The sequence below is a fragment of the Lissotriton helveticus genome, chromosome 6 (assembly GCF_964261635.1).
Source record: "Lissotriton helveticus chromosome 6, aLisHel1.1, whole genome shotgun sequence".
NCBI lineage: Eukaryota > Metazoa > Chordata > Amphibia > Caudata > Salamandridae > Lissotriton > Lissotriton helveticus.
Window position 1 is genome coordinate 2,102,354,981 of NC_136067.1, and position 23,686 is coordinate 2,102,378,666.

Sequence of the window (23,686 nt, forward strand, 5' to 3'; positions counted from 1 at the left end):
CATGCGACTTAGCTTTGCAAATTAATCAATCTTTTTGAATTCTATCTATCTTTGTAAATTGTCATTCTATCAATGTATCTATCTTTTCAAGTTGATCTAGCACTATCAGAAAGGTTATCTTTATCAATCTGTTTTTCCAACCCTGTCCATCTGTCTTTATAAGACTATTTGTTTTGCAAGACTCTACATTTTTCCAAACTTTCAACCATCTGTACCATTTGTAATAAAGACCAACAAAAATATTACAAAAAAGCATTAGCAAAGGCAAAAGGTTGGCAGCCACTATCAGATCAATTACCAAATTTGTGTAAAACACTTCTAATGGTTTTCACTATAATGGTTTTCAGTCAGACGTGATTCATAAGTCTGTTGAGCCATTCACATTTTCCCCTTTTGGCAGCTGGTTGAGCCTTTGTTCCAGGCTCCAGCCCTTGTGAACTTCCCCTCTGGGCAGTCACGGACCGTGTGTTCGCACAGGTCCAGTCAGGTGATCCCAACATTTCCGTATGTGTCTGGAACTCTACCTCTTTCCAAGCATTGTGCTCAAGGTCGTTTCCTAACAGACAGTCGACTGGCACGGCAGGGCTCACTATAACTCGTAGAAGGCCCGTGACCCCTCCCCACTCAAAGGGAACTTCAGCCACGGGAGAGTGACCCACTGTACCGTCGGCCATCACAACTGGGTGGAGTACATTGGGAATCACCTGCTCTGGGGACACCAGCTGTCTTATTACCATAGTCATACTGGCAATTGTGTCCCTCAGAGCCTCCCCCATCTGGCCGTTGATGGTGACCCATTGCCTATACTTGGTGGTATTTGGGGGCACATTGATCTTAGGAACCATCTCACTGTCTCCCAGGGACACTAGGGTCAGCCCTGCCCACTCACCCCCCTTGTCGAGGGGCAGTTCCTCCCCAAGCACTATACTCGCCAACCCTGGGGTTTTTCCTCCAGTGGGAGGGTGTGCTCTCTTTGGATACTTGGGATCTCCTTTATAGTGTCCAACTTCGCCACACTCGTAGCACCGGACAATTCTGGGCTGCTGACTACGGTGAGGGTAAGTGGGTTTTGGTTGCCTAGATTTGGCTGGGGAACCTGATTCCTTCCCATACGAGCTATTTTGGGGGCTTTTATGGAACTCCTTTTTATCTCCCCTCTCTCTTCTGGGCAGAACCCTGTCCAGTTCTTTGGGAGTCTCCCCCAGATCCCTTAGAAGACACCCGGGTACTAGCCCAGGTGTCCGCCTCCTCTGCAAGCTTCCTAGGGTTAGTCAGCTTGCCGTCCACCAGGTGTTTGCGTAGCTCCAGAAAACATTTCTCGAGAAGGTGCTCCTTTAGGAACAGATTGTACAACCCCTCGTAATCAGTAACCTCACTGCCCTGCACCCAGCCCTCTAATGCCTTTCTAGTGTAGTCCAAAAAATCCACCCAGTTTTGCGTCGGAAGCTTGTGGCTGTTCCAAATTTTTTGTCAGTATTTCTCAGGGGTCAGCCCAAACTTCCTGACTAAGGCGATCTTCAATGTGGGGTAATTGGTCTGTTCCTCCTGTTCCAAAGCTAGAAGGGCATCCCTCCGTACTTGTACAGCCCCCCCCCCAATAACTTTCAGGAACCCCATGGGCTCTCAATGAGACCTCATAGGCAGCCAACCACTTGCCATTGTCATCCCCTACGCTAAAACTGGCGACTACATCTTTGGGCAGGTAGAGTCTGGGCTCCCTGGTAACTTCCTTAGGTACACTGCCACCAATGGGATTACTGGAGGTCCCTATCTGCAGGGCTTTAAGATCCAGTTTCCTTAAAGTAAGCTCATGGATAAATCTCCTCTCCTCCCGCTCCTTCTCCAACCGTGCTAGCTCCAATTTTAGTTGACTCTTCTCTCTCCTGTCTGCTAATTCTACTGACAAGCTCCTCCCAGAAACACTACTGCCCGCCCTAGAAGGTGTCCCAGTCCCTGCTAGCAGGTTGCCGCCTTCAGTTTGGAACAGTGGGTCTAATTCTTCGGTGGTGTAAGGCTCCCTTCCTTCCTCGTCCCTGCCCTCATCTGGGTGAACTGCTACCCATGCTCTCAAGCTGGATTGAAGTTCCGCCTTCTTCGCGCCACGCTTAAAGAACACCCTTTTTCCTGGCAAATTCTCTAAGCTGCGTCACTGAGTGAGTTTCCATCTCAGCCAGCTCAAACTCCATCTTGCCAGATGGGCCCTCAGACATTTGCATGGGATACTTTTTAGAAAGGAATTAAATAGGAGCTACCTACAACCACCACTTCAGGAAAGATTTGGAAAAACCAAAAAGGCCAATTGAAGAGACTAACTCTGGGAAGACAAAATTGCCAGTCAGAGAAAGAACAAAAATTAGGTGTAAGGTGCGTGGTACATACTAAGTTGCTGTAGGGTGTATGCAAGCACAAATCTGATCCCACCGCTGAGCACCAAATGTTGGAACCGGGACTACCGGTCCACTTAGGGTAGCATGGCACTGAGTGGGTAGGCTAAATCCAGAAGGCTTTGGCAGCGTACTTGCACAACACACACTACAGCACCTCAGCGCAAACCCCCAAAAAATGATACCACACTGTCTGTTAAATAGAAAATCGTGAGGCTTTATCTCTGTGTATTAAAAAGGAGGAATGAAGGTTCCAATATATAATAGATTAGGACTTAGACATTTCACTTTGTGAATTACTCACATTAATTAAACAATACATCACATTTCCTCACAGTTGTCAAAGCACCAGGTTTCTGAATACATTCAGCTAGGCAATTAGCCAGGTAGTATATCACCCATAAAACAGTAGGAGCATATGACAGGTTAAACCAGTTGGATAAGTACATTCATTTCTACTTTAGTGGGTGTATATATCCACTTGGGGCAAGCATTTTAATAATTGACATTAAGTTTTAGCAGGCTTCTGAATCAATTTGAGTTAAGCTGGAAAATATATTAAGACCAGAGTAATGACGATTTCTTATACTGAGTGCGCTGTTTCTTTCTCACGCCTGCGCAAAGATGTAATCATGGAGGCTTTACTTCAGAGGGAGAAATTGAAATCGGCGCCTTTGTTATTCCTTCTTTGAGGCAAGCTGGTGAGTCCGCACTTCCCCCGCCCTCTCACTCAGGTCTTCTGTTGCTTCACCTGAGGCGGGCGGGGGCCACAGCCGAGCCGCGAATGTACACTCCCGAGGCCCCAAAGCAGACGGGCCTCCGTCGACCCGCTCCCGTCCACTGGAGCAGCAGACGGTGAGTCAATCTGACCTTCTAATGGTCACAGCAGCTTCTGGTCCTAGGAGGAGCTCCAACTTCACTGAGCGAGGCGACGCGCTAGGCGGGAGTCTGGTTACCCAGCGACCCCACCCAGTGTCTCTCAAGGCCTCGCGCCGCTCCCCCTCCCTCACGCCTGACGCTGGGACCGCATGGCTCTCCTCAGCGTCGCACTAACGCCTGACAGCCTCGGCACCACAGGGCTTCAGGAAGGCCACTAGGCAGAGGACGGAAGGGGGGGAGGGCCCAAGTGTTATAGCGCTGGCAGTCTTAGGCAACACACGGCACAGGTATGACCATTGCGCGTTACCCTGGCAGAACAGGGCGAGGGCAAAAGTCAAGGCCCGCTTCTCTTCAGGGGACAAAGGCCTCTTGTTCCTCATTGCCCTATAAGACCACAGCGTCACGCTCCAAGGTTTCTGAGGTTGGGACAAAGTCACTCTCACCAGTAGTTGAAATAAATTAGTTTTCTTGATAGATGGCCACACTGGGATGTGATGCTCACAGATCTTCCCTCATAGGTAGGGCCAGATCAACAGGAAGGAGGGCAGCACCCACAACTAACTCGCAGCCCCTAGGAGCAGTCAGATTAGCCTGAGACACAATCCCCCTGACGCAGTGGTCTACACTCCAGTCAGCCCAGCAGTGACAAAATGGCCGCCCAGTGTCCTCCCTTATATAGTCTGGGCCCAGGTCACTAGAGTGGACCAGAAGGTTCTGGAACCCCCTAATGTTATCCTATGGGCCAGGGCTCTGAGGTAATTTCTAGCAGGGGTATTTCTTGGGAACTCCCTCTACCCACCATTTTAGGAAGATGCAGCTGTGCCTCAGCACTGATTAGCAGTGGTGGGGCACTCTTAGACCTAAGGCCACACAAACAGAATTGGTGGAAAAAGAAATGTGAGGCAGAAAGGGAAATAAAAATAAGGGGAGACCATCCAAAAGCTGATAGGTCTAACACTCCTTTGGGCAGGGTGCGGTGTATTTGAAAGGTAGGACATGTGCTGGTGTGTCATGCCCTGATAGTGGTTGTGGGTTGACTATCCAGCTTTGGAGTGACAGAAGCTGGAGATGTACAATCTCTTCAGACAGCCAACTGGGGGGGTGCGGGTCGAGGTGTGTCCTGCCTTTCCTGGATGAGTCCAGGCTAGGCTGAATAGGCCTGGGCTGCATTTAGAGTAGCGAGAGGAGATTTCCTTGCACCTGAATGGGCCAGGTCTGCCTTGGACAATGCTGTCTCCAACTCCTGCTGGGAAGCTAGGCCAGGGAGGGTAGAACTTGTTCGCACTAAGCACATACACTCTCGGCCAAAGAGAACAGAGAGAAATGCAGTATAAATATTGGGGCCCAGCATTTGCTTGGATCAAGGAACCTGCTAAGAAGAGGAGCTGGAAGAACTACAGGGAGCAGTACTGCCCCATTGCTGTGTAGTTGCTTTGTTGGGTTGGCCTGCAATTGATGCTTCTGCCTTGGGGAGTGAAAGGACTGGAGTGAACTGTTTTCACTTGTTGCTGAGTATCTCCAAGGGCTTGAAATAGAGCGTGCCTCCTGTTCACAAGGTCTCAGGTACAGCAAAGCCTTCCCCTACCTCTGGTTGCCGCCTCTGGAACTACAGTTTCAGTTGCCACAGAGGGGGGAAGCAGCAGTCACGGTCACCGACACTGCTGTGGACTCCATGTGGTGAAGGCACCACAGAGGGCACCAGCGCACTTCACACTGCAACCATGGTCTCACCCACGACTGCCTCCACCACCGAGCAGCTGCTTGCACCGCGGCCTGTGGGCACCACTCTGCACCACCTCGCTTAACTGTGCTGCCCTGGTCTCACCGACGTCGCTGCTTGCGACAGCCGTCACCGCACCGTGGTTTGGGGGCACTGCTCGTAAGTTACATGAAGCACCGCCCCGTTCCACACCGCAGTCTAGGCCGGCTGATACCAGCTCACCTCAACCAGCACTGTTGCTTGCACCATGACCTGTTCGCACCACGAAGAGCACCGCCTCACTCCGCACTGTAGCCATGGTCTCACCGACGGCGCTGGACTGTCAACGAGCCATTGCCTGCACTGAGACTTGAGGGCACTGCTACACTTCACACTGCAACCACAACCGGCTGGAACCAAGGGTACTACTTACAAGTCTGCTGACATGAACACAAATTTGCACCAACGCGGTCGGCCAGAACTGTATGAGTCTGTTATTTTCAGCACTGCGGTAGCACCGGATAGAGCTACCGACTTCAAGGAACTGTGGGGCATATTATCAAGGACCGGTGTTAAAATTATCGCCGTTTTACGGCGATAATGGGCTTGATAATAGGCCCTTGTTAATTCCCATAGAAGCCCATGTTAACACCAGAACATGGGCTTCTATGCTGCCGCTGCCACTGCCTGTTGCTGCTTCATGTGTGTCTTGGGTTTTTCTTTCCGCAGTTGAGACGCGAGGAAGGCAACAAACAGAAGTGACACTCATATGCCTCCTGCCCGGCCAGCGCCCACCGCGGTCTCCTGGGTTCCACGCCGTTAGAGGGGACTGGCCAGGAGTTTGCTGCCCGAACGCATCTGGATGAAAAAAGTCAGGATGACCAAGCAGGGACAGACGGAGCACAAGCTCTCGGCGGTGGCCCCCTTCAGGGAGGGACCGGCCGAGAAGAAGGACGTGGAGCTCATTCTGGTGAAGGAGCAGAACGTCGTGCAGTACACCAGCAGCACCCTCTTGGCGGGGACCTCGGCCACCTCACCCCACTATACTGCGGCCCCCTCCAGCCCGGGGGAGCCCGCCAGGGATACCTGAGGCAAGAAGATCGACTTCCTGCTCTCTCATCGGCTTCTCGGTGGATCTTGCCAACGTCTGGAGGTTCCCCTACCTCTGCTACAAGAACGGAGGAGGTAAGGGAAGCGTCGAGACCTCTGTGATTTCCAGTACATCAGGGGAAACATACACAATGTGTAACTAAAAAAAAAAAATCTTGAAAAAGTTGTTTGTAAAGAAATGCATCGTCCCGACAGACGAAGCCGTCCACATAGTGAATCTGAGATGTAATACTAAATATTGGTGCCTCAGAAAGGGTAGGGCACAGTCAGTCCCGTATCACGCAAGTCTGCAGGGCTGGGGTTGAGGCTGTTGCGTGCCAGGCTGAGCTGACACGCACGCAGACAGTGATGGGTTAAGAGCTGGAATGCCCAGCCAGTCACACACAGGGGCAGTCAGTCATTTGCACTTCAACCAGCCTGCAAGTCAGAATCCAGGTCTTCTGTCCCGTGTTTAGGACTGAACTCTGCTTTGAATCTTACACTGCTCTGCCGCTTCTAAGCTCCAGTGTTTGTCTGTCTCACACTTTACAACTAATGCAGTTGGCTAAAAATTGCTTTGAGAACTGTCTGGCATCCTTTAAACAAGTCAGGTCCCGGGCCGGCAGCCAATCACAGCGCGGCCTGGGAAATGACGTCACGGGGGTGTCCCGGGCCGGCAGCCAATCACAGCGTGGCCAGGGGAATGGCGTCACAGGGGTGTCACGGGCCGGCAGCCAATCACAGCGCGGCCCGGGACACACGGCAACAAGGGGCGGGACTTAAAAAAGAGTCAGAAACGCCCACGATTCGCGTTCTGACCGGGAGAAAGTGATTGACACTGATGTCTTCCAATGGCTAGCCTCCATTTATGGAGCTAGCCAATGGAAGACAGAGGCGGGACCAAAGCCCCATATGTAGGATCATAAGATTTCGCCCTGGGCGGAGCACCTGCTTTGCAGGTGCTACGGCCAGGGCGAAACCTAAAAAGTCATGAAACTAATGCATTGCTATGTTGAAATGAGACACTCCGAAAATGACTTCACATGGACTGTGAGTGACAAATTATCATTCCATGAGTTCTAAAGTATACGATTTGAGTGGATGCTTACACATTATGGGACAGATCTCAAAATTACACAGCAGTATCAACAAGACATTACATTACAAGCGCGACCCGTCTAACAATAAATCTCAATTCCCCACAAGTCACCCCCCAAAAAATTGAATTAGCCCCACAGGGATGTGGGCTCAAATAAGGATTATCGCTGGGGGCCCAGTTTGAACAATGAGTCCAAAGGAACCAAATTCCAAGGCACAATACTATTATAGAAACACACACAGAACATATGATGAAACATCTCCAAATATCAGCTAATTGCGAAATACAGTAAGTGGACTACAAGAAGCATGCCCAGGAATACTACAACTGCCATGAGCCAAGTGTGCAATGTATGCAATGGCTACACTGTTCTGTGTCATCACGTTATGACGAGATTTCACATGCTGCATTGTCCCCATTTAAAAAAACCTGAACGCATGAACACAAACTGTATTGCTGCGGGTACGTGAGCGAGCATTCAGGTTTGAAGGCAGGCACGACCACCTTGATGAGGTACGTGAAGACATGGTGGGAAGGGCTGGCTCACTTACACCACTTTAAAGCAACGGTCTCTCAATTTACGTTGGCCCTTGATATTGTAACGAGCACATCAATATCGGCTAATTACAAAGCTATGCAGAGTGCACTCTTCCACTTAATGTCACCATATTTCCTTGCCCTAATACCAATGCTTATAATTAGGCTGTCCGGTTTTTGGTTTAAACCTATAATAACTGATAAAACCCCACCAAAACGGAAATAGTCCTTATTTTATTTATTTATTTAAAGAGTTTTATATAGTGCTGGCTCGACCCGGAGGTATCAGAGCGCTTTACAAGAGAATCAACAATGTAACAAAGTTCAACAATTACACATTAAATCCCCCCCAAGAAATAGGAAATACAATTAGGAGAGGAGAGAGAGGAGAGAAAAAAGTAGTGGAGGGGCAGGGGAGGTGAGAAAGGGAGGATAAGGGAAGAGCCAATAAAGAGAGACGAAAAGAAAGTCTGTCTAAAGACCGACTAAAGACCGACTGGGTAGGTGAGGACCCAGGAGGGAATCCACGGCACATCTCACCTCTAGCTAAACCAGGAAGCTCCATCGGGAGTTAGTCAAAAAAGTTCTGTCTCAATACTTTTAGAGAGGGGAGAAGGAGAGACATAAATAGAGGGAGGATGCGGGAGGAGACGACAGGAGGGACAAAAGGAAGTGCAACAATGTGGTTTAACAGTGTAACAGAAATAGATCAACAATTACAACATTACATCAGATAATCAGCAATACATTAGGAGAGGAGAGAAAGGAGAGAGAAAGGAAGTGGGGGGTAGGTGAGGTCAGAACGTGAGGATAAGGGAAGGGACAACCGTAGAGACGAGAAGAAGAATGTCTAAAGACCGACTGGGTAGGTGACGACCAAGGAGGGAATCCACAGTCCATCTCCCCTATAGCTAAACCAGGTAGCTCCACCGGGCATCAGACAAAGTAGTTCGGTCTCAGGTGACAAGGGGAGAGGATCGCATAAAAACAGGATGGGAGGGAGATACGGCAGAAAGACTAAGGAAAGTCTGTCCAGAGACCGGCTGGGTAGGTGATGGTCGAGGTGGAAATCCCAAAACTTATCTCCTCTATAGCTAAACATATAAACACTGAAAAAACACCTGCATAACCACAAACCAAATGCCATTCAAAGAAAGGAAAAGGAGAGTGAAAGAGTCCTTTTTTTTCTTCCTGAAGGGGCCAATTCAATGTACCTTTGTTGTACAAGTTAGCAACAAGAAGGTCAGGGCTAACATTGTTTTGCTGTTTAGGGATGCCACTAGAATACTGGTTCGTCTTCCTTTTGCTTTTTTCAGTTTTGTCATCTTTGGTCTAAAGATCCAGGGTTTAGAAGCTTGTTTAACTATTTCATAAACTGCAGAGAATCAGGAAATATCAAAATCATGTTTGATATTTTGGCTGCGTTTAATTCTTTCATTGATAGGTAAAATGGCTGGTTCAGAAGAATCTTTCCCAATATGTGTCATCACATTTACCCACAGAGAATGGGTAAAAACCCTTGATCTATCAGACCTCAGTTTCTAACGAGTCAGTATTGATAGTAGAGGAATTGCCAACACCTCAGGCTTTAAACATTCAATGCAAGGTACAGTGAGAAGTATGCATGAAAAGAGTGCTATCACCAAGCATCTGGGATAGTGGTAAAAACATGACAGGATTGAACATGGAACGCAGTATCACTTAGAATACTGCTGCAAAAAGGTTCTTTCAAAGTTCAACAAAGATTGGAGCGATACTGTTTGTATTTGCAGGGATTCAGCTACGTACATGAAAAAGTTGTGTGATGACCTATCAAAATGTATACCTGAGCTGAAGTGCTTTCCTGTAAGAGATCCTTGCCACTTGTTAGATGGTATGCTGAAAGGATCTTTACAATCTTCAGAGTTAGCATTTTAGTCCGTTCCGGTGCCCTGTTTTGTTATGCATGGAAACTAAAACACAAATATTTATAGTTTTTGTGCTTTCTCTGGAATCAAAGAAAGAGTTATCCCAACTGTGTCACTTAGCTGATGGTTTTCTCCCCAAGGCGCTGTGAATGTTATATTATCCATGTGGCAACCGTTTACAGAATTGTTGCTTAGTGAGGATGCCAAAGGCAAGAAATGTGAGAATCTTTGGTCGCATATTGATAGTGATGTGAAAAAAGTACGCTCTACTGCATTCTTAGATTTTTACAGGAAGACCTAATTGCTGTAGTGGACATAATAAAATAAAACTAGAGTCTGAAAACACCCTTGTCTGCCAAATGTTCAGCATAATTGCTGTAGATGTGAAACATCTCCTTGAGAGAAGGCTGGGCGACACCTTTAGTGACTTTGGCAACGTAACATGTTCCATGTTAGAGTGCTTGCCAATTGGTAAACAAAGTAATGTTGAAGAGCAATTCAGGAACTTTTAATTTTACAATTTATGAGAAATGGCTTGCAATGATACAAAGAATGTTCTCTGTAGTTTCAAAAGTGCTGCTTTATTTTTGACTGCTTCAATAACTCTCAGGGTATAAGTGCCCAGTTCAACGCAAATGTTGCAGAACCTGCCCAGAGAATCGCAATCTTCAAGTGCACCAGTATTGGCATGGAAAGCTATGTCAGTGCCAGAGTTAGAACTTTTGTAAAACAGGGGACCCCTATACATTATTGAGTTTTCTAATCATAGGGACAAACTATGGTTTTTAGAGAAAGGACATTCAAGCAAACTAATATATATATCCAGCCCTTAGTTTTGGTTATAGGTATTCAACACTCAAAACAACAACATATTGTTAACCACAGAAAAGATAATTGATATATAACCACACTTATATTTTTGGTTATTTTTTCAAATCATTTATATTTATAAAAAACTTTTGATATATTATTCACAAATCAATACATATAAACCAATATACAAACATATACAAAATATGTACATCACAGACGAAAAGGAGAGAGAAAAAAGTGTACTACGAATTATTCAGTCGATGTATTTTTGTGATAGGCAAAAGCGGAAGAATGGAACTACGCGCGTTTCGGCCTGTGGCCTTCGTCAGGTGACCGTCATTCGCATTTGACAAGACAGATCATTGTGACACCTAAATCTTAAAAGATAGTATCCAACGTGGGTGGAAATGCCCTCAGAGCACTGCTACCGGACAGTGTTCTCATAGAATATTCAACCGTGGATGCTGTAACTGCTCACTGCAATACCTTTAGATTTGTTCTTTCCGTTGGTGCAATTTATCACAATGCGGATTCTTGCGGAATTTTCATTTAATTAGAAGGCAGAGAAAAATCATGATTCTTATTCAAGACTGTTCATATATTGCAGTTTATCCAGTTGATAGCGATAAATAATAAATGCTTTATAATGGATGCTGCATGGCGTTATTGTTGGCCCATCTATTTTCTGTGATTAAAATAGATTTAGGCAAGGATTGGATCGATTTCTTATGGGAGGTATTATTATATTTCTGAAAGTATAGAATCATCCGGAATAGTGGCCAGCTTAAACATGAGCTTCGAAATATTCTTGTTTATGCAGCGAAGTCTCTCATATGTTGGGGGTCTGGTATAGCGCCTGCCTCAACGCCAGTAGTATAAATGCAAAGGGTCCAGAGTTAGCAAATTGTTTACTGGCTCTTTTGGCGTTGCCTGTCTCACGTGCCAATGCTAAGAGGGCCTTTTGACAGAAAAAAAAGCTTACAAGGGAAGGAAAAAGCGAGCGCACATGACCAAATACTCACTGAAGAAGTATTGTATGGTGTACTACAATAAGTTTAATTTGAAAAAATGTATTTGGACCTCATATACACTGTACTACACTGTCTATATACCATTCTTTATCAGTGTAGAAAACAAGCAATAATAAAAGCAAAATGTTCCATAAACACTGGAAAAACTCCGTTTCTTTTGTTTTTAATGGCGTGAAAACGAGTGACCACTGATAACCACTGTTTTTAAGGTATTGAAATTACTTGAAAACAATGAAAAAACCCACCAGAATTTACCAAAAATAGAAACTGAAAACACTACTTATCATATAACTCAGTGCTCTCTCCCATACAACGCACATATCTGTATGCACAGGTCACTCAAGATAGCGGCATTCCTTTATCTTCTGTAAAGTATGTGACTACAGGGGAATGCCTCCCCGACTGACTCCCATGACTTCTGGATTACCCCTAAGTATGGATAAGCGTATGAATAGATATCTTGCATGAATACTCATACCTATGCATCCCCAAACATGCAGTATAAGTTTGCAAAGTTACAAAAAAGTCTCCCACCTTCAAACATTTTATTTTATTTATTGTTAGATGTTGCGACTGTGATTGTGGAAGAGGTGTGGCGCCGTGGCCAGGGCGACTGACGCTGGAATCTGGGGATCAGGGTTCGATCCCCGGCTCCGCGGCAGGTTAGCCCAGCACCATGTGACTCTGGGCAATAGCTTGCTTAATCTTCCCGACGGCCCCCAGCGCCTAGAGACCCTAACGGGTGATTGTGCGCTATACAAATGTGGATTATTATTATTATTAGTATGATAGAGATGCTAATTAAGGGTGGATGACATTTTTTAACTAAGAGATAAAAATCTAAAAAAATATTATTGAATAACAATGATGTATGGTCATATTGTTTTCTCACGATGTCTCCATCTGTATCTTAACTTCACTATAGGGATCCACCCAAGAAGAGACTTGCATTAGGTGAGTGCCTTTGGATTCATTGATGAAGGGCTCAGACTCGAATGAACTTTAGATGAAGGCGAAAACATGTTGGCAATTTGATCAGGATGGCTGAGCCATTCTTACTCCTTTTCCAAAATCTCTTTTTAATATGTTCAAGGGAATGACCAACAGTGGACACCTGCTTGCATGTATGTGTTTAGTATCATGAAACAACTCTCTGCCTCAATCAATCAATCAATCAGTCAGTCAGTCATTTGTAAAGCGCACTACATACCCGCAAGGGTCTCAAGGCGCTGGGGGGGGCTGCTACTTATCGAACAGCCAGGCGGCAGAGCATAACTGGCAGTTGGGGATGTAGAAGGAAAGCTGTCTGTTGAGGTAGGCTGGGCCGGTCTTGTGGCATGCCTTGTGTGCATGGATGAGGAGCTTGAAGGATATCTTCTTGCTGACGGGGAGCCAGTGCAGGTCCCTCAGGTGGGGGGTGATGTGGCCGTGGCGTCGTACATTGAGGATCAATCGTGCCGAGGAGTTTTGGATGCGTTGTAGTTGTTTGATTTTCTTGGTCGGGGCTCCTGCGTAGAGGCCGTTTCCGTAGTCGAGTCTGCTGCTGACGAGGGCCTGGGTTACTGTCTTTCTTGTATCTGTCGGGATCCATCTGTAGATCTTGCAGAGCATGAGGAGGGTGTTGAAGCAGGAGGAAGAAACGGCATTGACCTGCTTGGTCATTGAGTGCATGGAGTAGAGGATGATTCACAGGTTGTGTGCGTGGTTGGTGGGTGTCGGGGCTGCTCCAAGTGCAGTCTGCCACCAGGAGTCGTCCCAGGCTGAAGGGTTGGAGCCGAGGGTGAGGACCTCCGTCTTGTCCGAGTTCAGCTTCAGACGGCTGGTCTTCATTCAGTCAGCGACGGTCTTCATTCCTACGTGGAGGTTGGCTTTGGAGGTGATGGGGTCCCTGGTGAGGAAGAGGATCAGTTGAGTGTCGTAGGCGTAGGAGATTATGCTGAGGTTGTGCTGTCGGGCGGCGTGTGCGAGCGGGGCCATGTAAATGTTGAACAGAGTCGGGCTGAGGGAGGATCCCTGGGATACTCCGCAGATGATCGAGGCTTTGGACCGAAATGGGGGAGGCGGATGCTCTGGGTACTGCCGGAGAGGAAGGAGGTGGTTCATTCTAGCACCATGTCTCGGATTACTGCGGCGTGGAGGCGTGCGCGTAGTGTGTGGTGGCAGATGGTGTTAAAGGTGGGGTAGAGGTCTAGGAGGATTAGTGCTGTGGTCTCGCCGTTGTCCAGCAGGGTCCTGATGTCGTCGGTGGTGGCGATGAGGGCGGTCTCGGTGCTGTGGTTGCTGCGGAACCCTGACTGGGAAGGGTACCTGATTCTGTTTTCATTGAGGTATTGGGTTAGCTGTCTGTTGATGATTTTCTCGATGACGTTGGCCGGGAAGGGGAGCAGAGAGATGGGCCAGAAGTTCTTGAGGTCTCTTGGGTCAGCCTTGGGTTTTTTCAGTAGGGCGTTGATCTTGGCGTGTTTCCAGCTCTCTGGGAAGGTCACGGTCTCGAGGGAGAGATTGATGATGTTGCGCAGGTGGGGTGCGATGGAGTGCTTGCTTTGTTGAAGACGTGGTGCGGGAAGGGATCTGACGGACAGTCGGAGTGGATTGTGCTCATGGTCTTGATGGTGTCATCGATGCTCGCGCTGGCCCAGACTAGCAGAGGGTTGTGGTTGATGGTGTGCAGAGGGTCTGTTGTGTTGCTCTCTGTTGGGTCTGTCTGGGTGTTGAAGCTGTCATGGATGTCTGCTATCTTGCGGTGGAAGAAGGTGGCGAAGGTGTCGCACAGGGCCTGTGACGGCGGGATGTTGTTGGTGTTGGAGCTGGGGTTGGAGAGTGTCTTCACGATATTGAAGAGCTCCTTGCTATTGTGTGCATTGTTGTCGAGGCGGTCGTTGAACGAGGATCTCTTGGCGGCCCAGATGAGGTGGTGGTGTTTGGGGATGGCGTCCTTGTGTGCTGCGCGGTTGTCCGGAGTTTGTTCGCTGAGCCATTTCTTCTCTAGTTTCCGGCACGCTTGCTTGGAGGCTAGGAGTTCTGGGGTTAACCAGCTGGCCCTCTTGCTGGTGTCTCTGTGGGGGGGGGGGGTTCTTCAGCAGGGCGAGGGTGTTGGTGCAGTCTTTGATTCAGCGTCTGAGGCTGTGGGCAGCGTCATTGGTGTTCGAGGGTTCAGTGGGTGGGCTGAGTGCGAGGTTTGCATGTAGTTGGTCTTCGGTGATTTTTCTCCAGCAGCTGCGGGGTATCTGTTGAGTGTGGTGGGTTTCTGGAAGGTGAAGTGGATGCAGCGGTGGTCGGTCAGAGGAGTTTGGTGGTGTGGCTGACGGAGACGTGTGGGCTTGAGGAGAAGACTGGGTCAAGCGTGTGGCCGGCAGAGTGAGTGGGCATTGTGACGAGTTGCATGAGTCCGAGGTTGGCGAGGTTATCGGTTGTGGAGTTGTTGTTGTTCTCAAGGTGAAAGTTCAGGTCTCCGAAGAGGATGTAGTGGGTGGAGGCTAGGGCATGCGTGCTGATGAAGTCGGCGATGGAGTCGCTGAACTGGATGCAGGGTCCGGGGGTGTCGGTAGACGAGGGTGCCTCTGAGGGTGGAGTTGGGGGCTGTGTGGATCTGAAAGTGCATGTGTTAGGCGGTGCTGAGTGTGTCGTCAGTGCTAGTCGAGACTTTGATGCTGTTCCTGTGGACAATGGCGATTACTCCTCCGACTCCGTTGGTGCGGTCTCTGCGGGGTGATCTTGTAGCCGTCTGGGATGGCTATGGCGATGTCGGGTGCGGAGGAGTCATTCATGCAGGTCTCTGATAGGAAGGTGGTGTCCGGAGATGATGTGTCGAGCAGGTCTCAGAGCTCGGCGGCGTGTTTGCATGCGGAGTGGGTGTTCAGTAGTATGCATCGCAGGTGGGTGCGGTCATTCTTGGTGGGTGATTTGTCGGTTCTGAGGCTGGTGTAGCTGCAATTCCGGCAAGTGAAGGGGCTGTGTGTGCGTTTCAGGGCGGCCATAAAGCAGGTGTGGGTCTGTCCGGGGTTTAGGGCGTGGAGTGTGCTGGTATCGTAGAGCCGGCGGTTGTCGTGGCGGGGGCGCTGGGTGCAGTCCAGGTGCAGATGAGCTTGCCTTAGGCACGCCTTCGGCACGCCAGTCGCGAGGCCGGCATATATGTGGAGGTGGGAGAGAGGAGCAGGCGGGAGGCAGCGAATGGGCAGTGGGCAGTCAGGGGGGCGGGACCGCAAGGGACACAGCGGCGGGGGCGGCTGACGGAACAGAAGGAACAAGCATTTGCAATGTAATAGGTCTCGCATTTACCAGAGTTTGAGCTATTGACATTGCAAATTACAATGCCTTTAATTTTTGTTTTCGTTTGTAAAACATGAATAAAAGGCATTGTCATTTACAGTGCCAATTGCTTACATTCGAGTGAACGCAAGACCTATTGCATTGCAAATGCTTGTTATAACTTGTGCCCTGCATAATATATTGTGCAACACTTTATCCACCGAGTCCTACATCTCAGCGGTGTTAATGTGTCTGCTGCAGAAGGTCACACATCTGAATCCAGGCGCGGCCGCATAATAACACCGTGCTACTCCAAATGTATGAGTGCTGTGAAAGAAGAGGCTGCTGCTGCCCTGCTGTGCACAATAAACTGACCTTGGAAAAAGGTGGCCCACGGGCTGTGTCGAGAGCAAATGGGCGGGGTTCACACTGTGGACAGAGTTTCCTCGAAGCGGACCCTCCCAACTCATTGGGGCGACCCACAAAAGCATTTATGCGCCTGGGCCCGGAATCGTGACCTCCCTATATATCAGTAAAAGTGAAAAGAGGGCACAGTCCTTTATATTTGGGCTAATTGTATTTGTATAATTCTTGAATATTTCGTTTCTTTGCCATTCAGGTGTTTTGTAGCCTATTCACAAAGTCATGTAAAATCACGTCAAAGAGCACTGCTTCACATACTCCAAAATGGTGGTGCGAATAAGCCTTCATGGATCTGCGGCTTGGTTTTCTCGAAATTACCCTGTCTACATCACGTGCATTAACTCAGAACATGTCCAGGTTCCTGAAGACAGAATAACTCGGAAATACTGAGTGGTAATTAGCGCTCTGTGCTTTTCGAGCGGTACAACCAGCGTCACTGACTTCTTTACACTTCTCTCAATGTCCTTACGCCTCACTACGAGAACAAGGGGTGATCAATGGAATATTTGAGGCCTCCGAACAACTTCTGGTGACTGATTCATATGCAAATGTTCCAACCATCTCTTTGTGTTGCTTTAGTGTAATGCCCTATGTGTATCTGGGTATTCCCAGATGTGGGCAGGCGCACACTGTGCCATAGGATCCAAGCTGCACTTCATTGATGACATCCAACTAGGCTCAAACCGGTCTAGCGTTGTTGCGTTCCCATTCACAGGGGTATTACACTATATTTCTTTCACGCAATAAAGTGTTGTGGCAGGGTTGAGAGACTGATGTATGGATCTGGACAAGTCCAAAATAATGTGTTGTTTGGCAAATTGTAACTGCAGTGTGGCATGTTGTGTTGGGACTTTGTAAGAGGTGTCTTAGTGGGGAAACAACCTTTACAACGCAACTTTTACAACGCACTACCATTACAACGAAACTTTTACAACGCAAGACCCATTACAACGCATGTCATTACAACGCAACCATTACAACGCATGACAGTACAACGCATGACAGTACAACGCATGACAGTACAACGCAGTCATTACAACGCAGTCATTACAACGCATACCATTACAAAGCACACCATTACACCGCACACCATCACAACGCATAGTACCCTTACACTATCCAACACTTACCCTACTGTTGCACCCCCTGGAGTTAAAATAGTAATTTTTACCCCTATACTATCCCATACTTACCAAACATGCGTTGTAATGGTATTTGTTGTAATGGCATGCATTGTAAAGGTAGTATGCATTGTAATAGAATGCGTTGTAATGGTAGTGTTTGGAAATTCGTTGTAATGGCATGCGTTGTAACGTCATGCAACCGTCTTAGTGGTACATGCTTTTGGGAGCCCAGTGGCAGCTTGTTTTATGGCAAAGCTGTGCTCTGTTGGCTATATTTTTTATTTTACATCATTTATTGTTTGTGCAGTACTAGGACATTCTAGAGCCTGCTTCAAAGCACTTTCACAGGGAGGGTTGCAGGGAGCGAGTCATGGATACGAACAAACAAACAGAATTACCAGATATACGTCTGTGCTGTCAGCAGAGATGGTGATGGTAAGGGTGTCTGAAGCCAGGTGTGTGTTGCATGCTCCGTTTAATGTGCTGTGATGGAGGTTTGTGTCTTTATTTGATTGTAAGTGCTGCTGGAAGCTGTGAAGAAGTCTATACATCAGCGGAGCTGCAAGAAAAGGGTGATGACAAAGGTTAAGCTGTAACTTACCTTTAACATCAACAAACCGGGTGATAATTACAGCTCATGATTTACCTTTTCCCACCACATGATTTAGTCACCTCTGCTGCATAATTGGAGCCAGCCATGCCGCATAATTCCAGCGGACCTGCTCATTTTTTCATTAAACGACACTGGCCCTTTCACGAGTAAAGCTTCGAGAGTCCGCCAGTGAAGCTTCAAAAGTCCACCACCACCAAGCGAAAAGGAAAAGCAAACGGCAGTCCGAGTGCAGAGAAGTACAGTAAATATTCACCACTCTTCAAAGCAAACAGTTTCTCTCTTATCGAGCAGCGCCAGAAAAAGAGTGATTAGGCAATGTGGGCATTAGTTGATGGAAGGGAAAGCCTTATCTGCAGAGTTCAGTCCCTGCGAGTCCCGGACCAGGGCATGCTTGGGGTGTGCTTGCGTAGACAGCTAGTGGAACAGTACAGTGGGTTGAGCGCTTGCTGTTGCGACATGCATGCAACTTGCAGACCACTGGCTGGAATGTCGCCACGGATGGTTCAGCCGTTCATTCTGCTACAACAGTTAAAGTTGAACACTGGAGTTGATACATTATTAATTATTCAAAATAAAATTTAATCTGTGAAGGACATGGAGGACTCTCGCAAGCAATAGTTCACCTTCCCCAGTAAAATAATTAAGACTGTGGGGGCTCAAGAAATGTATGTTTCATACCATGGCTCCAGCAGTATTTTACAGCAAGAGCGTCAGTCATGTGACACAATACTAAAGCACAATATCACATTGAAAGCACTTAAAGGAAAGTAATAAGACAAAAGTGTACCCTTCACCAACTGATTCTAACGTTCCATATAGCGCTTACTATTGCAGTCTTCCATCTTTATAGAGCTGTAAAACTCAGGTGTCAATGAACGTAAGGATCATTTTATCACATCAGAAAGTTGAAAGGCTATGTCGGCCTCACTAATCAAACTGGTGACTTGCGAAGCGAGCACAGAGCTAAGCCTCAGCAGGCACATTAACTTGTCAAAATACTTTTCAGACAGAATACACGGCATGCTCCTAAAGATATGAGCGCTCCAGAGGCCCAGGCCTGCTGCTCCCCGGTGGGTGATGTGCAGAGCCTTGGGGAGCAGGACCGCCCTGGAGAGGAGGCTCAAGGACACATTTTCCCTGCAGATATCGTTAATGAGATTTTGCTAATTATTAGCGCCCGCTGAATCCTACAGTGCTGGTGTCCTCACATGCCTCGCTGATGTACACTGAGCGCCTGTGGGAAGGGGACGCCCAGGACAGAGGCCCAATGTTAACAAGCGAAGAACTAGGATAAAAAAAAGAAGGAGGCGTAGATTTATTAGAATCAGTCTCTACAGGAGCCGGTGAATTAAAAAACGCACAAAGCCAGTCTCCGCTTTCAAATACTGAACGCTTCACAATAAAAAGATCTTTTGTTTTCTAAATGGACGTCAATTTAGAATCCCTAATGCTTATTTTGTAACTGCTGCATGAAAAAATGCATGTTATTATTCTTTGACAAATGCTCTCTTGTTGTTCCAAAAGGAAACAGTCTATATTTGATCACGCAGCCTGCTCCCCCTCACCAGAAAGTATTCACACTAGCATCAACGCTTTTAAAAAAAAGTGCTGGGACCGTGTAAAAGCTAGCATCACTAGAGAGGAGACGCCAGGGGAGGGAAACAAAGTGCGCCATGCGGGCGCTGCCAGCCTCCGGGGACAGATGTGCATGCGTGCGGAGTGCACAGCTCCTGTCAGCCCGTGCCACTTCCTGTCTCCCTTCCAGCACCAAAGTGGCAACAATAGAGTCTCGCTAGCAATGCAGCACATGCGCTGCATTCGCTAGTGAGACAAAGGAGCACAGAATAGGGCAAAAGGGCACATAAATAAATAAAAAAACAAGTGTCACAGAAGGCAAAGGGGCACAAAAACTAGTGGGGAACGAGTGGCACAGAAAGCAAAGGGCCCAGAAATCAATAAATAAAAAACGAGTGTCACAGAAGGCAAAAGGGGCACAAAAACAAGGATGGACGAGTGGCACAGAAAGCAAAGGGCACAGAAATCAATAGAAAACGAGTGGCACAGAAGGCAAAAAGGACACAGAAATACGGGGCAGCTGGGAAACGGAAGGCAACAAGCATTTACAATGCAATGGTCTCGGCTTTGTTAAAGCTAGAGCTTTTTAAACAGAAATAAATGTTATTGTCATTTAAAATGGAAAAGGTGAGCATTAGAGAGTAGTAGAGAGTATTAGCGGACACAGAGCCACACACACAGACAGAGCCTCACACACAGACAGAGCCACAGACACACACACACACACACACACACAGGCACAGGCACAGGCACAACAAGCATTTGCAATGCAATATGTCTCGCATTAGGAAAGTTTGAGCTATTGGTTTTGTAAATGACAAAATATTTTATTTTATGTGTTGGTTTTGAAAATAGTGAAATTAATAGCTTTGTCATTTACGATGCCAATGGTTTTAACTTTTGCAAATGTGACACCTATAGCATTTGTAATCCAATATGTGTTGTATTTACCTGACTTAGATGTATTGATATTACAAATAACAATGGCTTTTAGTTTTTTTTATAATTAATACTTAAATAAAAGTTATTGTAATTTATGGCAATAGCTTAAACTTTTGTAAATAACTTTTGTGAAGATTATGTTAAGTGTATTTTATTGTGACGAAAATCCAAGAACAGAAGTGAAATATTAACATCTTTTTGTGACATTTGTAATAAAGCTTGAAACATTGAGAGAACGTATTTGAACCAGTTGTTGTTGAATGGTTGCACAGATTGATGCTGTGGTGGCGCTGAGTGATGTTGTGGCGGCGACGAGTGATGCTGTGGCAGTCAGTGGTGCTGAGTGATGCTGTGGCATTCACTGGTGCTGAGTGATGCTGTGGCGTTGAGCGATGCTGAATGATGCTGTGGCGTTGAGCGATGCTGAGTGTTGCTGTGGCATTCAGTGGTGCTGTGGCGTTGAGTGGTGCAGTGCCCATGTAAAATGTAGCAAGGCGAGAGCTGGAGGGGCCTTGTGAGGAACCAGAAACATTTGAAGCAAACGAGGATGGCAGAGAGCTGATGAAATGGACGCTTGTGGATGCCTGACACTTGTGGATGCCTGGCGCTTGTGGATGCCTGGCGCTTGTGGATGCCTGGCGCTTGTGGATGCCTGGCGCTTGTGGATGCCTGGCGCTTGTGGATGCCTGACGCTTGTGGATGCCTGACGCTTGTGGATGCCTGACGCTTGTGGATGCCTGACGCTTGTGGATGCCTGACGCTTGTGGATGCCTGACGCTTGTGGATGCCTGACGCTTGTGGATGCCTGACGCTTGTGGATGCCTGACGCTTGTGGATGCCTGACGCTTGTGGATGTCTGACGCCTGTGGATGTCTGACGTTTGTGTCTGCCTGGTGGAAGCGTGCACTGACAGCTAGTAATGAGTGTGCATGGTGGAAGCATGCACCGACGACTGGTGATGATGGCAGGTGGTGTGTGTGCCTAGTGGAAGCGTGCACTGACAACTGGTTGTGTGTTTGCCTGGTGAAAGCGTGCAGTGACGGATGGTGGTGTGTGCCTGGTGGAAGCATGCACTGACAACTGGTGGTGTGTGTGCCTGGTGAAAGCGTGCAATTATAGCTGGTGGTGTGTTTTTCTAGTGAAAGTGTGCACTGACGGCTGGAGTGTGCCTGTTAAAACGTGCACTGACAGTTGGTGGTGTGTGTATGCCTAGTGAAAGCGTGCACTAACGGCTGGTAGTGTGTGCCTGGTGAAAGTGTCCACTGACGGCTGGTGGTGTGTATGCCTGGTGAAAGTGTCCACTGACGGCTGGTGGTGTGTATGCCTGGTCGAAGCGTGCACTGGCGGCTGGTGGTGTGTGTGCTTGGTGGAAGCATGCAATTATAGATGGTGGTGTGTATGTTTGGTGAATATGTGTACTGACGGCTGGAGGAGTGTGCCTGTTAAAACATGCAATGACAGCTGGCGTTGTGTGTCTGTCTGGTGAAAGCGTGAACAAACGGATGGTGATGTGTGCCTGATGGAAGCGTGCACTAACGGCTAGTGGTGTGTGTGCATGTTGGAAGTATGCACTGACTGGTGATGATAGCTGGTGGTGTGTGTGTCTATAGGAAGCGTGCACTAACGGCTAGTTGTGTGTGTGCCTGTTGGAATCGTGCACTGATGGCTGGTGGTGTGTATGCTTGGTGAAAGTGTACACTGACGGTTGGAGGAGTGTGTTGGTTAAAACCTGCACCGACAGCTGCCGTTGTGTGTCTGCCTGGTGAAAGCGCGGTGATGTGGAGTTGAACAGGATCAAATACCAAGCTGCTGGGAGAGGGAATGGGAATGGGAGGAGGACGGCCAGGAAGGACGCAACAAGCAGTCTGTCTGAAAGCTGCAGGCAGAGAGCTCTGTGACTGCACCGAGGAGCTCTTCACAAAACTAGTGGCCACCTTCAGAAAACATATAGAAACAAAGCCCTCCAATGTGCATAAACTTCCCAAAAACCGAGGCAAGCTTCCCAAAATGTATTAAAACAAAGCCCTACAAAACATCGTGCACAAGGGTCACGAATCACAAACAAGCTCTTGGCATTGCTGTGGGGAGGGGGGGGGAGAGAAATGCACGGCCTGGCGGCTGTGAAAGTGAAGTGAATAATTAGGGGAGGAGAGCGCACGCTGGGGGAAGCTTCAGATGCCAGTGGGAGGGAGGCTGATTGCTTTGATGTGGACTCACAGATGGTGCCTGTGGGGGGAAAAGCGCCTGCTTGTTCTCTACACTGCAGTCACTGGTTCACAGCACAGGGGTCTGATGTAGACTAAGTGGTGTCTACAGTTTGTGAAACATTCGTCAATTGTGATTAAAGCAGCATCAGTTTGCAACACTTTTTTAAAAGCATTTGAAGTCATCACTTTATTCAGCTCAAAAACGAGAAATCGGGGGACCAGATGAAAGTCATGTATGTGTATGTGGAGTTGAGCGGTGATGTGGAGTTGAGCGGCGATGTGGAGTTGAGCGGCGATGTGGAGTTGAGCGGCGATGTGGAGTTGAGCGGCGATGTGGAGTTGAGCGGCGATGTGGAGTTGAGCGGCGATGGATATTTGAGCGGTGATGTGGAGTTCAGCGGTGATGGGGAGTTGAGCGGTGATGGGGAGTTGAGCGGTGATGGGGAGTTGAGCGGTGATGGGGAGTTGAGCGGTGATGGGGAGTTGAGCGGTGATGGGGAGTTGAGCGGTGATGGGGAGTTGAGCGGTGATGGGGAGTTGAGCGGTGATGGGGAGTTGAGCGGTGATGGGGAGTTGAGCGGTGATGGGGAGTTGAGCGGGGATGGGGAGTTGAGCGGGGATGGGGAGTTGAGCGGTGATGGGGAGTTGAGCGGTGGTGTGGAGTTGAGCGGTGGTGTGGAGTTGAGCGGTGGTGTGGAGTTGAGCGGTGATGTGGAGTTGAGCGGTGATGTGGAGTTGAGCGGTGATGTGGAGTTGAGCGGTGATGTGGAGTTGAGCGGTGATGTGGAGTTGAGCGGTGATGGGTATTTAAGCGGTGACGTGGAGTTGAGCGGTGACGTGGAGTTGAGCGGTGACGTGGAGTTGAGCGGTGATGTGGAGTTGAGCGGTGATGTGGAGTTGAGCGGTGATGTGGAGTTGAGCGGTGATGTGGAGTTGAGCGGTGATGTGGAGTTGAGCGGTGATGGGTATTTGAGCGGTGATGGGTATTTGAGCGGTGATGGGTATTTGAGCGGTGATGGGAATTTGAGCGGTGATGTGGAGTTGAGCGGTGATGTGGAGTTGAGCGGTGATGTGGAGTTGAGCGGTGATGTGGAGTTGAGCGGTGATGTGGAGTTG

General features: G+C 48.1%; 1 protein-coding gene across 4 annotated transcripts in view; it reads right to left on the minus strand.

Moving 5' to 3' along the window:
* Window positions 1-23,686, minus strand: part of LOC144764051 (uncharacterized) — a 65,057-nt gene that overhangs the window by 9,424 nt on the left and 31,947 nt on the right. Inside the window, exon 1 of one of the 4 annotated variants that reach the window (XM_078650201.1) lies at window positions 17,632-17,663. The exons of the other annotated variants lie outside the window; for them this stretch is intronic. The gene's annotated coding sequence lies outside the window, so the exon portion shown is untranslated. Of the gene's footprint in view, window positions 1-17,631; window positions 17,664-23,686 lie in introns of those variants that run through there. 4 annotated transcript variants of the gene reach the window in all.